Here is a 12,650-nt window from a genome sequence, read left to right as displayed (position 1 = left end):
TATTTCAGACTAAGGGAACTTGAGTGGCCTTGCTGTTTCTCATTCTGAGAATCAAGGACACCATCATGTGACCAGGCAAGTGTCCCTCACTCCCAAACACATAGTGGTGACAGTACAACTTAGTAAATGATGAATTACACATGGGTGAATCAGAGTAACTTCACTCAAGTCAATGAATGCACATGAGAAGATGGAAACTTTCTGCATTTCTCTTCATATGCTTTGATTAGTGCAATACAAATGCCTGAAATGGGATTCAAGTACTTTTGAGTTTGGCTACCTGTGAGTTAAAGCCTCTGTGGTGGTAATGAGTTCACAGAATAGGATATGTAACTGCCTGCAAGAGGTTAGTGTGTCCCACCTCTCCTTACAGGTACAGGAGACCTGATTGTTAGCATCAGTGCAACCAAGAGAGTGATACAGCTGAGCAGTCACTACTTCAGGATGAATTTGCGTGTTCCCAAGGCTTTGGTGACTGTATTGACTAGATTGTCATTGACTATGAAGAGAGCTTAGCCTCCTGGCACACGTAAGAAATTACATAGACACCGAAAAATTGGGCAAAGAAGAGATTCAGAGCAGCCCTGCAGAGAAGGACTTGGGAGTGTTGGCTGATGAGAAAATGAATATGAGCTGGCTTCAGTGTGCGCTCGCAGCCCAGAAAGCCAACCGTATCCTGGGCTGCATCAAAAGGAGCGTGACCAGCAGGTCGAAGGAGGTGATCCTGCCCCTCTACTCTGCTCTCCTGAGACCTCACCAGGAGTATTGTGTGCAGTTCTGGTGTCCTCAACATGAAAAGAACAAGGAACTGTTGGAACAAGTCCAGAGGAGGGCCACGAGGATGATCAGGGGACTGGAGCACCTCCCGTATGAAGATAGGCTGAGGAACTTGGGGCTGTTCAGCCTGGAGAAGAGAAGGCTGCGTGGAGACCTCATAGCAGCCTTCCAGTACCTGAAGGGGGCCTGCAGGGGTGCTGGGGAGGGACTCTTCATCAGGGACTGTAGGGACAGGACAAGGGGTAATGGGTTAAAACTTAAACAGGGGAAGTTTAAATTGGATATAAGGAGGAAATTCTTTCCTGTTAGGGTGGTGAGGCACTGGTAATGGGTTGCCCAGGGAGGTTGTGAGTGCTCCATCCCTGGTGGTGTTCAAGGCCAGGTTGGATGAAGCCTTGTGTTGGATGGTTTAGTGAGAGGTGTCTCTGTCCATGGCAGGGGGGTTGGAACTAGATGATCTTGAGGTCCTTTCCAACCCTAACTATTCTATGATTCTATGAAAAAACAGGTGTTTTGGCCTATGAGCTGGTCTCATTCATAGTCTTTACTAGTCTTCCTGGCTTTTTCTCTTGTAAATATAGAGAATTTTGTCTTGAGGTTAACTCATTTTTCCTTAAAACCAGAGGGTTTAAACCCAAACCAAAGCCGATGTACCACTATGTCTGGGAAGAAACATAGTCATGGCTTAGGCTAGACGACTGATTTTTTAATGTCTACAGGTAGGTGAACTGAATCCTAATGACAAACATTTGTGGAAGTTTTGAAAATGCAGAAGTAAGGAAAACATGGCCTAAAGACAACAGCCCAGGAAACCCTTGGGGCTGCTGTGTTACCAGTGTAATTTTCACTGTCAGCTGTCAACTTGCCTGCTCTCATGAAGCCAAGTTTACTACAGCTCTGTCCTCTGCTGTTAGCACAACCACAGGGCAACACAAAATTCTCTGGCCCGAGTCAGGCTGGTATGCAGTACAGCTGCCACATTGCCCCACCCCAGAGCCTAGCAGGGCACTTCTAGGATTTTCTCACTCTGAAAGAGCCTGGTCTCCATTTCCTCCCACTTCTACCCTGCCAGCCATCTCCTTCCATGCTGCTTTTAGCAGCAGTTACGATTAGCGTTGTGTGGTCAGCCAAACAGAGCACACATGAGCAGGATCACCCAGGCAAAGCCGACAGCCCTTGGCATCCAGAAGCTCAGCTATTGGCACACATTTTTTGTAACTGCTTTATCAATGTGCTTTCTCAGAGTCTTTCTCATGTAAAATACAGAAACAAACAAACAAACAAAATCTGTGTATTATACTCGTGAAGTTTTCTTCTGCTTCGTGCTAACAAATAATCCATCTGATTCACAACATTGCCATGCTGTGCTATTTCTGGCATTTTAGGCTAAGTTTGGACAAAGTTACATGTGATCCACAAGAAATACAAGCAAGAAATAACCTGTGGTTTATATTTGAATTAATCAGCAAATACCATAGCAAAGATTTTATGGGAATATATAAGCAACATGGTAATATTTCTAAATAGCAAAGAATTGTCAGGGAATTTAAGCATCGCCAGCAGTACAGAGATACCCAGTAGGTGAATGTTAGGAATGAGTGTTATGCTTGGTCTCAAATGCAGTTTTGAGAATTGTTAAAAACAGTAATGACTTTGAAGAAAAAACAAATGCCAGTCCTGATATTCATCTGCTAGATACCCCTGTCATGCCAGTACTGTTTGAAACCGTAGTCCTCACACCTGCTCTGTCAGAGTGGTGTAGCTACTGTTAAAAGAAAGAACGGGATTTTGGCATGCTGAATTTTACACATCCTGGAGAGGTTCTCGGTCTCTTTTATGGTAATAAAGATTTACTCATTTCTTCTTATAACTAATATCAAACAATGTCTGATAACAAATATCAAAGAAAAATATTTTCCTTTTCAAATCATGATAAGACACCAGTAAACTTAGTTTTCACAGGTACATGTGAAAAGACTGACATAACACCAGGGAAAAATAAGGCCTAAGGAATTAAGACATGCAAATGTGTTTTAAAATGACTTGAGGTTCATCTGTTTAAAAGCTAGTCTTTTCTCACAAAATGTACAAGTTGTTTTTTTTTTCGTTTTGAGTCATCCATAACTTTTTCAAGTTGCCTATAGTTCTTTTGTATGGATCTTGTTAAAGACGGCTTTGTTGCATGTTGATAATAGGACAATTTAAAATAAGAAGCTAAATTCGTCCCATTCCCACTCTGTGCAGCTATGTTTTACCTGTCTGTTTTGCACTTTCACTTTCATGCTTTCCCCTCCATAGCTGACAGTAAGAGTAGGAGGACAACTGTAGGCTGGGCTCCCTCAGAGAAGTACTGTGAGACAGAGCTTGGGATAAGGGGTTCCTAATGCCTTGTCTGTAGAAATTATTTTACAGGTTGTTGCCATCTATGAGGCATGAACTGTCGTCCTCTTGGAGCATCAGTTTATACCAAAACAAAGCGTTAGCTATACATGGAAGACCTGGTGACCAGCTGGAGTGATGGTGGTTACTGCACGTTACAGTGGATGTCATACTCCAACACACCAATACATGCCCTGGCATACAAAAGTACAAACAAATTGTGAATTGAAGTACTTAAGAAACTGTGGTTTGCAAAAGTCCAGCTGTCTCGTAAACAGAGTTTAGCCCTTTACCCGGAGCAGACTTAGTGTCATGCTTCTGCACTTTCTGACTCTCTGGGTAGAGGACAGGTGTCCAGATTTGCCAGTATTTCTTCCTGTGATTTGCCATTTCTGTTTCTGCCCCACTAATAGGAATAAAAAATCCCATGGAAGTGGCTTTTGTGGTGTGCGGCCAGGTCATGTTGTGTGGGTGAACCCAAAGACCCCCACCCTTCTAGCCTGAATAATACCCCTTCTCTCCTGGTACTTCCAAGAGCACAAATATGATCTAACCCATTCTACCCTGAGTATGGAAAAGCCTGGGAAATACTACTTGATGTTATATTCCAGTGGAATACACTTCAGACGTGAATGAATGCCATCTGGCTGCTGTGAGCAAAGTATTCTTCAAAGACTTGCTAGGAAATGGCCTTTCATAGCCAAGTTTTTGTTTGCACTTTTCAGGGGCAATGTGCGTAAATGCTACTACACTTCTCTAGGCAACTTACAGCTGAGATGTCAGGAGTAGGAAAATTTCACTAAAGGCTTGTATTTTTCTTCTTTTAAACTAGATGAAGGCTTGGAGCACAGGAAAAATCCCTCTCCTATTGATGATGGTAACGATAAGCTATTATCACTGATGAGCTGGAGAAAGGGCCTGGCTGCTCAGTGGACTGAAGGTGCAAGGCATTAAAGGGGATTAAAGCAACACAGACTCTGCCAGCCTAATCCACTTGGCACCAATGAGCTGCAGGGAGGCCTGGATGTTTTGTGATCATGGCATGTATAAGGAGGCTTAAAAGAAAAGAAATAGTCAGTTTAGTTGCCATGGAGGTTTTGGTGGTAATTGACTTTTGTGATCCTTCCTTTCTCCCCCTTCTCTTTTTTGTAATCATTGATTAGATACTGTGCTCTACTCCACTTTAATACCCATGAAACATAGAAAGCCTTTATTTCACAGTGAAAAATCAGAGCTTTAGGGCAGTACAAGGGCTTGTAATTTACCATGTATGTATGGTCGGAACAATGCTGCAGCATTACCTTTGCTCTGACTCTGCTAAGGCCTAAAACAGGTCCAGCTTTATTAGATAATGGAAGTACTCCATAGCAATTATCTGAGACTGAGACTGGATCCCCATACCCTTTCCCAGTATCCAGAATGCATTATGCTATATACTCAGGAAGGCAGCTTTCAGTAGTGGTACATATCCTACAGGGATGAGGGAACTGCAAGAGAAAATCATGTCTTCTACAGTGAAGTTGCTGTTCATGGCAGATCCAAGATTCAGGTGGCTCCTGATCCAAGCCACATGCTGGAGACAATAATGAAAGGCTGCTTGGATCTGAAAAGAAAATATTATTCTTTACAATCTATGGATAAAAACAGTCTCTTCCCAGAAAAGGTCAGAAGAGGAGCCTACCTTCAGGTGTTCTTACTTACCCGGGGAAGAACTATCCACAACCATTGACTCTGAAATGAGTGCAAAGAATTTATGTTGCAGCCACCAACAAGGATAAACTCAGCAGTGTCTATAGGGAGAAACATAAAAGCAGATTTTTTCACCTACAGTCAGCAGTGAAAAATACATAATGTTCCATCTATTGAACAACCTTTGTCTGCAAACAAAAAGATTTATGATGAGCACTGGATATTTGGCTGTCATTTTTTTCTTTATTACTTCAACATAAACCCAAAGGGTAATATAGTTCAAATGGACTCCAGCACATACAACATGTGTGTTATTCCTTTAGTTAAGCTGTTGCAAAGAACTGAAATTCCATTATCAGTAGGGACAGACCTGGAGCAGTGCAGTATTTGCTAAAAGGTAATTTTTAGGGATTAATGCAACAATGGTACAGAAGACCTTTCCTCTTCTCACTTTTACTTCTGACTTTTCTGTCTGAACAGAGTTTTCTGGTTAAGCTTTTGAAAGGTGTAACACAAAACCAGACATTACTCCATTGGAACAAGAAACCTGTTAAAATAAAGCACTGCATATATTTATTTGTAAGCTGAAAAGAAAAAGAAAAAAAAATCTACTAGGCAAACAAAAGCCAGGCTTTTTTAGAGGTAAAGACATTTGAAAGGCTTTAATTTTTCTTTGCTTTCGGAGTAACAACTATGTGAAGATAAGAGATCATTAGACCTACATCAGTATGTGGCCTAAAAGCTGTTCTTCTGTAGCACATCAAGCATGCAATAACCCAACTGAAATTCCCACAGAGGTTGAACAATAGCCTCCTGTTTGTAGCTGCCTCTGGTTCATTTAGTAGAAAATGTATAACCCAAGTTTTATCAGATTCAGCTATAAAGACGAGGTGCTCAATATTTCCTATACTAAGTGGACTTCTTTGATCCATTATCCTGCTAATTGCCAACAGGGTTGACCTCTTCCTGGATTTAACTGCTCTTGCCTATTTTTCTCTCTCTCCCTGTATTTGCTTAATTAGACACAGCCATGAATGCTCCCACAGTTCAAGCCATGTTGAAGGACTTTGGCTTGTTTGTATGGATCCTGCACACCCTCTGAGTTGAGAGTCAGGCTTGTAAAGGACCAGATTCAAAGGCTAGGGAAGTCAAGAGGAGACTCAAAGTCAAATGACCAGACAGTAAATAAAACCCTGCACAAGTCCACAGAGCGTAACTGGAGCCAGGCCAATACATACAAGCAAAGAAATTGGCCAAAAAGTTTACTTTCTAATCCTCAATTCATAGCAGCATGATCTACACAATGGACATAAGAAAGACTGAATTTGGTCCTCTGTGAGCCTGCATGACTTTCTAAGGAAGAAAATGTCTCACTGTCTCAGTGATATATCCTGAAACTTTGCAAGAGAGCTTATTTTTCAGAAAATTTACTGCTTTTTTAAAATCATCTTTAGATTTGTGGATGGCTGATCTGGAAGTGACACTGAAAGGTGGTGTAGTCCCAGCCTCAGCCTTGAGAAATACATCTGTGTTGTTTCTGACATATATTTATCTATCCTGCCTTTAAAACCATGATAGAGATTCCTTTCTTCTTTAACAATCTATTTCTCTGCTTCTCTGTGTTAACAGGTTTTTCCCCTTATGTCTGTGTCTCCACAACTGCAATATAGGCTCATTAACTGTTATCTTCCCATTGGATAGGGAGAATTATTTATTCCTTTCTTGTTTTATTTTTTGTGATATCCCATTATATGTTTGAAAATAGTCATCATGTCTTCCTCTATTCTTCTCTTCCTAGGCTAACAAACTTCTCTAAGTCATCTATGTGTGTGGAGGACAAATTTATAGGATCTTAGTGAAGCAGAGTGGGTTAGACCTTAAGTTAAAGTGAAGGCACTGTCATCTGTGGGAAGTAGAAGAAGCTGCTCCTCTTCATAAGTGTCAAATGTCTGATAAAAACCTATAGTCTGGCTGAACAAGTCACTACCTGGCCAGCTGAATTTGGTGATTGTTTGTGAGGAATCACACTGCTTTCTCTTCCTAATTTCCTTAGGACTCTGGGAGTCCTGAGAGGTATAGGAAGGCAGAATCCCTTGTAGAAACACTCTAACAGTGTGCACACTCTTAAACCAGATACAGTAATGGGGAGAACTATATAGGCAATGATCCTTTTATTGTGCAGTCACACTGAAGGACCAGACAGAGATGGAATCAGGATCTTTCTTCCATGAGGGGTGCAGGACAGTCCCATGACCAGAAATTCAATGGATTGTGCCATGCTTTACTTCAAAGATTGACCATGAGAAGTTCTTCTCCAATTAAATTCTGGAATCGAAAATCTGAGATAGACCTGCTATGGTTAAATCTAAATTTTACAGGAGGGAAGCAGAAGGCAGGGGATAGAAAGGGAGAACTGAAAAATCAGAATGCCTCTTATCAAATTTTATTTTCTGCATGGTTATATCCTAGATATTTTTACACACAGTTGAGTGTCTGTGGCACAGACTACATGTGGTAGTACATGTGGTCTTCCTTTCATTAAGGATGTTATTTTTTCATTATCAGGCTTTGTTGATGCTTGCAAAATTAGGTGTGTTTATTCAGTACACCTTCAGTTTTGTGTGTGAACTTACCCTAGAAAAGAACTTTTCTCAAAGCTTAAGATATACCAAGGTACTGTTTGAGATAGCCACATTGCTGAGGGTTTAAAATTGAGTGCTTTAACATCTTCAGAGTACTCTGATTTATTCTATCTCAGTAATATCTTTAACTGGAAGCTTTCAGAGTTAATAGTTAGATTTTTTTCCTCTGACTACAGCACAGAGACTATTTCAAATGTGTTAATCAGTTTATTTATATTTTAGGGAATCCATGTGGTTTCTCACATCATGTGGCAGCCATTTCTTTAGAAAACTGCACCTCCTTTTGTAAGCTTTCCAAAATCTGTAAAGAACTGTTGGAAAACAAAAAGCACATGTATGATTTCTGTGTGACAATGAAATGCCCTCAAAGACATACTAAGATATGGGATTCAGGAACGACACATGTCCACTTGCAACTCCTGTATACTCCTCACACTGTTTTCTGTTCATTTTTCCATAATTTCCACTTCAGAAATGCAGTTTTTGTCATCATACATGTCTAACTAACAAGTTACTGTTGTGAAATCCTGGGCAAATTCCAAAGCTATACAGCACAAAGGTAGGCACAACCTCTGCATTCTCCTGTCTCTGTGAACATTCCTGTCCTAGGGAATTTTGAATCTCAGACATTGACAACCTTCAGAAGATTTCAGAGAGTGTAGCATATGCTTATCATCAAACCTTAATTAAAGTGCGCTATGGCTCATGGAACAGCTACAGACGTCTTACTGTGGCTCTGTGGGTCACAGGCACCCCCTGAAATCACCAAGGCAGATAGCTTTTTCCTCTGCTAGTCATGAGATGATGAAAACTAGCAGTACTTTGCACAGTTCACCAGTGTGTCATGGGCGCTTCAGCCAGTTTAGGGAAGAGGTGAAATCCTTGCTTTTTCACAGAAAAGGAAACTAATATGGAGAGTTCAAAGGGATGGTAACTGGATCCAATCTCCTTGGAGAAATAATGGAACTGCCAAACTGGAGTTAGGGCTTCTGGTACCATAACTCATACTTGACCCGTGTGCAGCAAAGACTGCCTTCTGTCCTGCCACTGCATTACCTTGCTTGTGTGAAAAAGCTGTCAATGCCAACATTCTGCCCCTTTTTTACTGTTACTGTGGACAATCTGTAAGTACAAACATGCTGCAATTAAAATCTGAGTAAGTAATATTCAACTGGCCATTCTTGAAATACATATCCTCCCAGATTTAGCTTTTCATAAGCTTTGACTGAGGGTTCTCAACATTTCAATTTCCAAAAGTAATATTAGTATATCAGCAAACTTCTGAATGCTTTTGTTTCCCAGATGATTGCAATTTCTCTTGAAAATGGCAAATCATAGCTTACTGTTACAGAATTTCGTAGAGAATGATAGCAATAATGACAGACTTTAGGGACACCTCTTGTCTGGACTGGCATTCCTGGCAGCATTATCATATCTCTTCTATTTATCTTCTCATTTACTCTAAATTGTAATTCTCAAAATAGCATATGACAAAAAACACTCATCAGCTTCTCTATTTAGCTGAGAGCATTTGGGCAGCTGGCTTACTTTTTTCTTTCCCAGATAGCATCTTTACTCTTCTGTAGAGTTCAGTGGGGGTATAATGTGAAAACATATCCATGGTACGAGTTGCCATTTAGATGAAGAATTTAAATATAGCCTAACTATTCTTGCCCTAAGCAAGCAAATGCCTTGAAACAAGCTAAGTTTGGATGTTTCAAAGTGCTGTACTTAAATAGAAAATCTCATGGTTTTACTAAAGGTATATAAGCAAAAAATGATTGAGTGTGCTTGCAGATCTGTGCTGGGGAAAGGGAGGGGTAGGTGGTTGTCATCATGTGGTTCTGATAGCAGAGACCGCAGGATCTATCCAAGAGCCAGAATGTAACTCTGGGGTTTTTTTAGAAGATATAATAAGAGTTTCTGATACTGGACAAACTGTTGCAAACATAAACATGCATAAAATTAAAATTAAAATTAAAATCATTTTTCCTGTCTGCTGGGGAATCTAGCTGATGAAAAAGAAGAACTGAAGTAGCTGAGCTCTTAATAAAAGTGAATCTTGTTAGCAATATTAGAACACAGCAAGTTGGGTTCTTTTTGTTTGTTTGTTTTGTATTTTTTTGTTTGAATGTTACGGACAGTATCTAAGATCTGTTCAGTGAAAGATCCAGTGATTAAAATGTGGGAGCAGAGGTAGCAGATCATGTAAAAAAGCAGAATTATCTTTTCTGAGGCAAAGAGTACTGAGAACCAAGTTACCCCAAGTCTTTATTTGGGGTATATTTATATATACTCCAAACCATAGCTCTAACAAATGCACAGATGTCTATGGTCCCATCATGTGCATGCAAGTCAGACAGGAGAACAAGCCTAATTTTTGTTGTTGTGATTTTTTTGCTTTATTGTACTATCTGTCATGACACTGTAAGGGACTTCAAGCTGAAGGTCCTTATGCTGCTAATATTAAACCAGCCTTGGAATTTTCAAACTGCGGAGACAAGAGACTCCTAATTCCAAAGTCCTAGACCTGAGGAGGTCAAATACTGAGTGAGAGCTCTTCACAACAGATAAGGAGGCACTGATCTAACAGTCACCCAGTGAAAGTGAGCATTGCTTGGTTATTTACTGCTGTGGAAACAGTAAAGCCACAATGATTAATCCTATTCACATATTTAAGAATGAGCATGAACTGAATGAATGAGGTGTAGGAGTGGGAAGAAATAGTACTTGGAAAAAATGTTTACAACCCTATTCAAAATAAAATAAAATAATAAAATAAAATAAAATAAAATAAAATAAAATAAAATAAAATAAAATAAAATAAAATAAAATAAAATAAAATAGAAAAAGCCAGCCTCAGGGGTAAAATGGAACACAGTTCAAAAGAGAAATAGACATATAAAAATGAGGTGGGGGGGAAGAAAGGTGATAGGCATGAACATAAATTACAGTCTAGTCATTGTTAGAATGTGTCAAGAGAAGCAAAAACAAGTGAGTATGAAGAGTTTGTGAATGTACTTATAAACAATAAGAAGGCTTGAATTATATCTAGAGTAAAAGGAACACTGGGGTGTGTGTGAAAATAATCAGTAAGAGAGAAACAGCAGTTGTACTCAGAATACATATGTGTATGTCATCTAAACAAAGCAATCCTGGGGCAGGCTTTCTTAGAGCTTCCCTTGGACCCTGAGAAGAAACATTATTAAACTAAACAGATTCTAATTCATGCAATTAGTATGGATTAGATTATGTATTTTAACATCTGAAAAGTAATGTTTGGGCATATCAGTTATTTTACATGATAAATCAGCTTACTTACATTTGCATGACCAAGTATTCTAGTTAGAAATTATCTACTGTGAGGGTGGTGAGACACTGGAACAGGTTGCTCAGGGAAGTTGTGGCTGTCCCATCCTTGGAAGTGTTCAAGGCCAGGGTGGATGGGGCTTTGAGCAACCTTGTCTAATGGAAACTGTCCATGCCCACAGCAAAGGGGTTGGAAATAGGTGATCTTTAAGGTCCCTTCCAAACCAAACCATTCTTTGATTCTCTGATCTGACCATTCTTTGATTCTCTGCCAATCGGTAAAAGGAGTTTTGATCTTTAAAGCTGACATTTTTTCATCTTTCTTTGATCATAGAAAATGCATTTTAGAATGTTTTGCCAGAGAGTAATTGTCGTGGTTTAAACCCAACCACAATGCTCGTTCACTCACTTACCCCCCTTCTTGCCCTCCCCCTGCTCCCAGAGGGATGGAGAGGAGAATTGAACAGAATGTAACTCCCATGGGGTGAGATAAGAACAGCCCAGTAACTAAGGTATAACACAAATCACTACTGCTACCACCAATAATAATAATGATAAATGAAATAACAAGGGGAAAGAATACAACACCTCAACACCAGCCAACCAATAACTTGCCCCACTCCCCCCAGCCAAGCACCAACCAATACCTCCTGCAACCCTGCAGTCCCCCTAGCCCTTCCGGGTAACTCTGCATTACATCCTGGGCATGATGTGCTGTGGTATGGAATACCTCTTTGGCTAGTTTGGGTCAGGTGTCCTGTCTCTCCTTCCTCCCGGCTTACCCTCCTCCCTGGCAGAGCATGAGGCTCAGAAAGTCCTTGGCCAGACCAAACATTTGAGCAGCAACTAAAAACATCAGCGTTATCAGCACTGTTCCCAGGCCAAAAAATCAAAACACAGCACTGCACTAGCTACTAAGAAGGAGAAAAATGACTGCTACTGCTGAACCCAGGACAGTAATCTTATCATTTGAATTTCTTTTGAAAGATTGTGCTGGAGTTCGTTTTCTGGTATTGCTCTGTGGGCCTGAGAACAGACTCTGTGTGCCTGGTACTTGCAGCAAGGCAGTTGAAAAAAATGTTTGCTAATCATATCATATTATGAACTTCTGAAGAGTTCTAAAGTATGTAAGGTTTCTTTAAGGTTAGGCAACGTAATTATCTACCCCTCCAGTCTAAAGCAAGCAACTATAAAGATCAAAATAAGAGCACCAAGTTTCAGAACACTGCATTTTACATTTGCCTAACTCAAACTCTTGGGAATACAATCTTTCACTCCTACTTAAGGGTCTTCTGCTCTCATACAGCATTTTACTGGAAGATGTCCCCTCCCACCACTCAGTTAATTTTCTCTCACTTGCACTTCTATTGCATGATACACCTCAGCATTTGTTGTAGTGTGCATACTCTTTTTGCCCCCAGAATCATGTTAAAATTAAACAGCAGTGGATAATATTATTATAAGCTGAATGGATGTAGCAAAATATACAGCAAAAAGATGCTTTGTTAGGTTTACAGGAAAATTCAGGCAGATTCATGTCCATAAGATCGTATATATCATCGTAAGATTGTTAATATGAAAGTGCAATTGCAAACAAAGAGCAACTGAACAAAGCAAGAACTCTTGAGCAGGTACTAAAGAGACAATACAGTAGGAATGAAAGCTGTAAAGACTGCAGTGGGGACCACAATACTTGTAAAACTTCTACAGGAGGTGCACAGGTGGTGACTTTGAAATGTCACAATATACAAATAGGTGATACAACAAGATTTGTTGGTAGGACGTATCTCATATGATGTTGATCACCTAGCAGCTGTATATGCAATCTAGGCAGGTTGCCTACATTCATCTTAT

The sequence above is a fragment of the Lathamus discolor genome, chromosome 4 (assembly GCF_037157495.1).
Source record: "Lathamus discolor isolate bLatDis1 chromosome 4, bLatDis1.hap1, whole genome shotgun sequence".
NCBI lineage: Eukaryota > Metazoa > Chordata > Aves > Psittaciformes > Psittacidae > Lathamus > Lathamus discolor.
Note: the sequence above shows the minus strand (reverse complement) of the source record.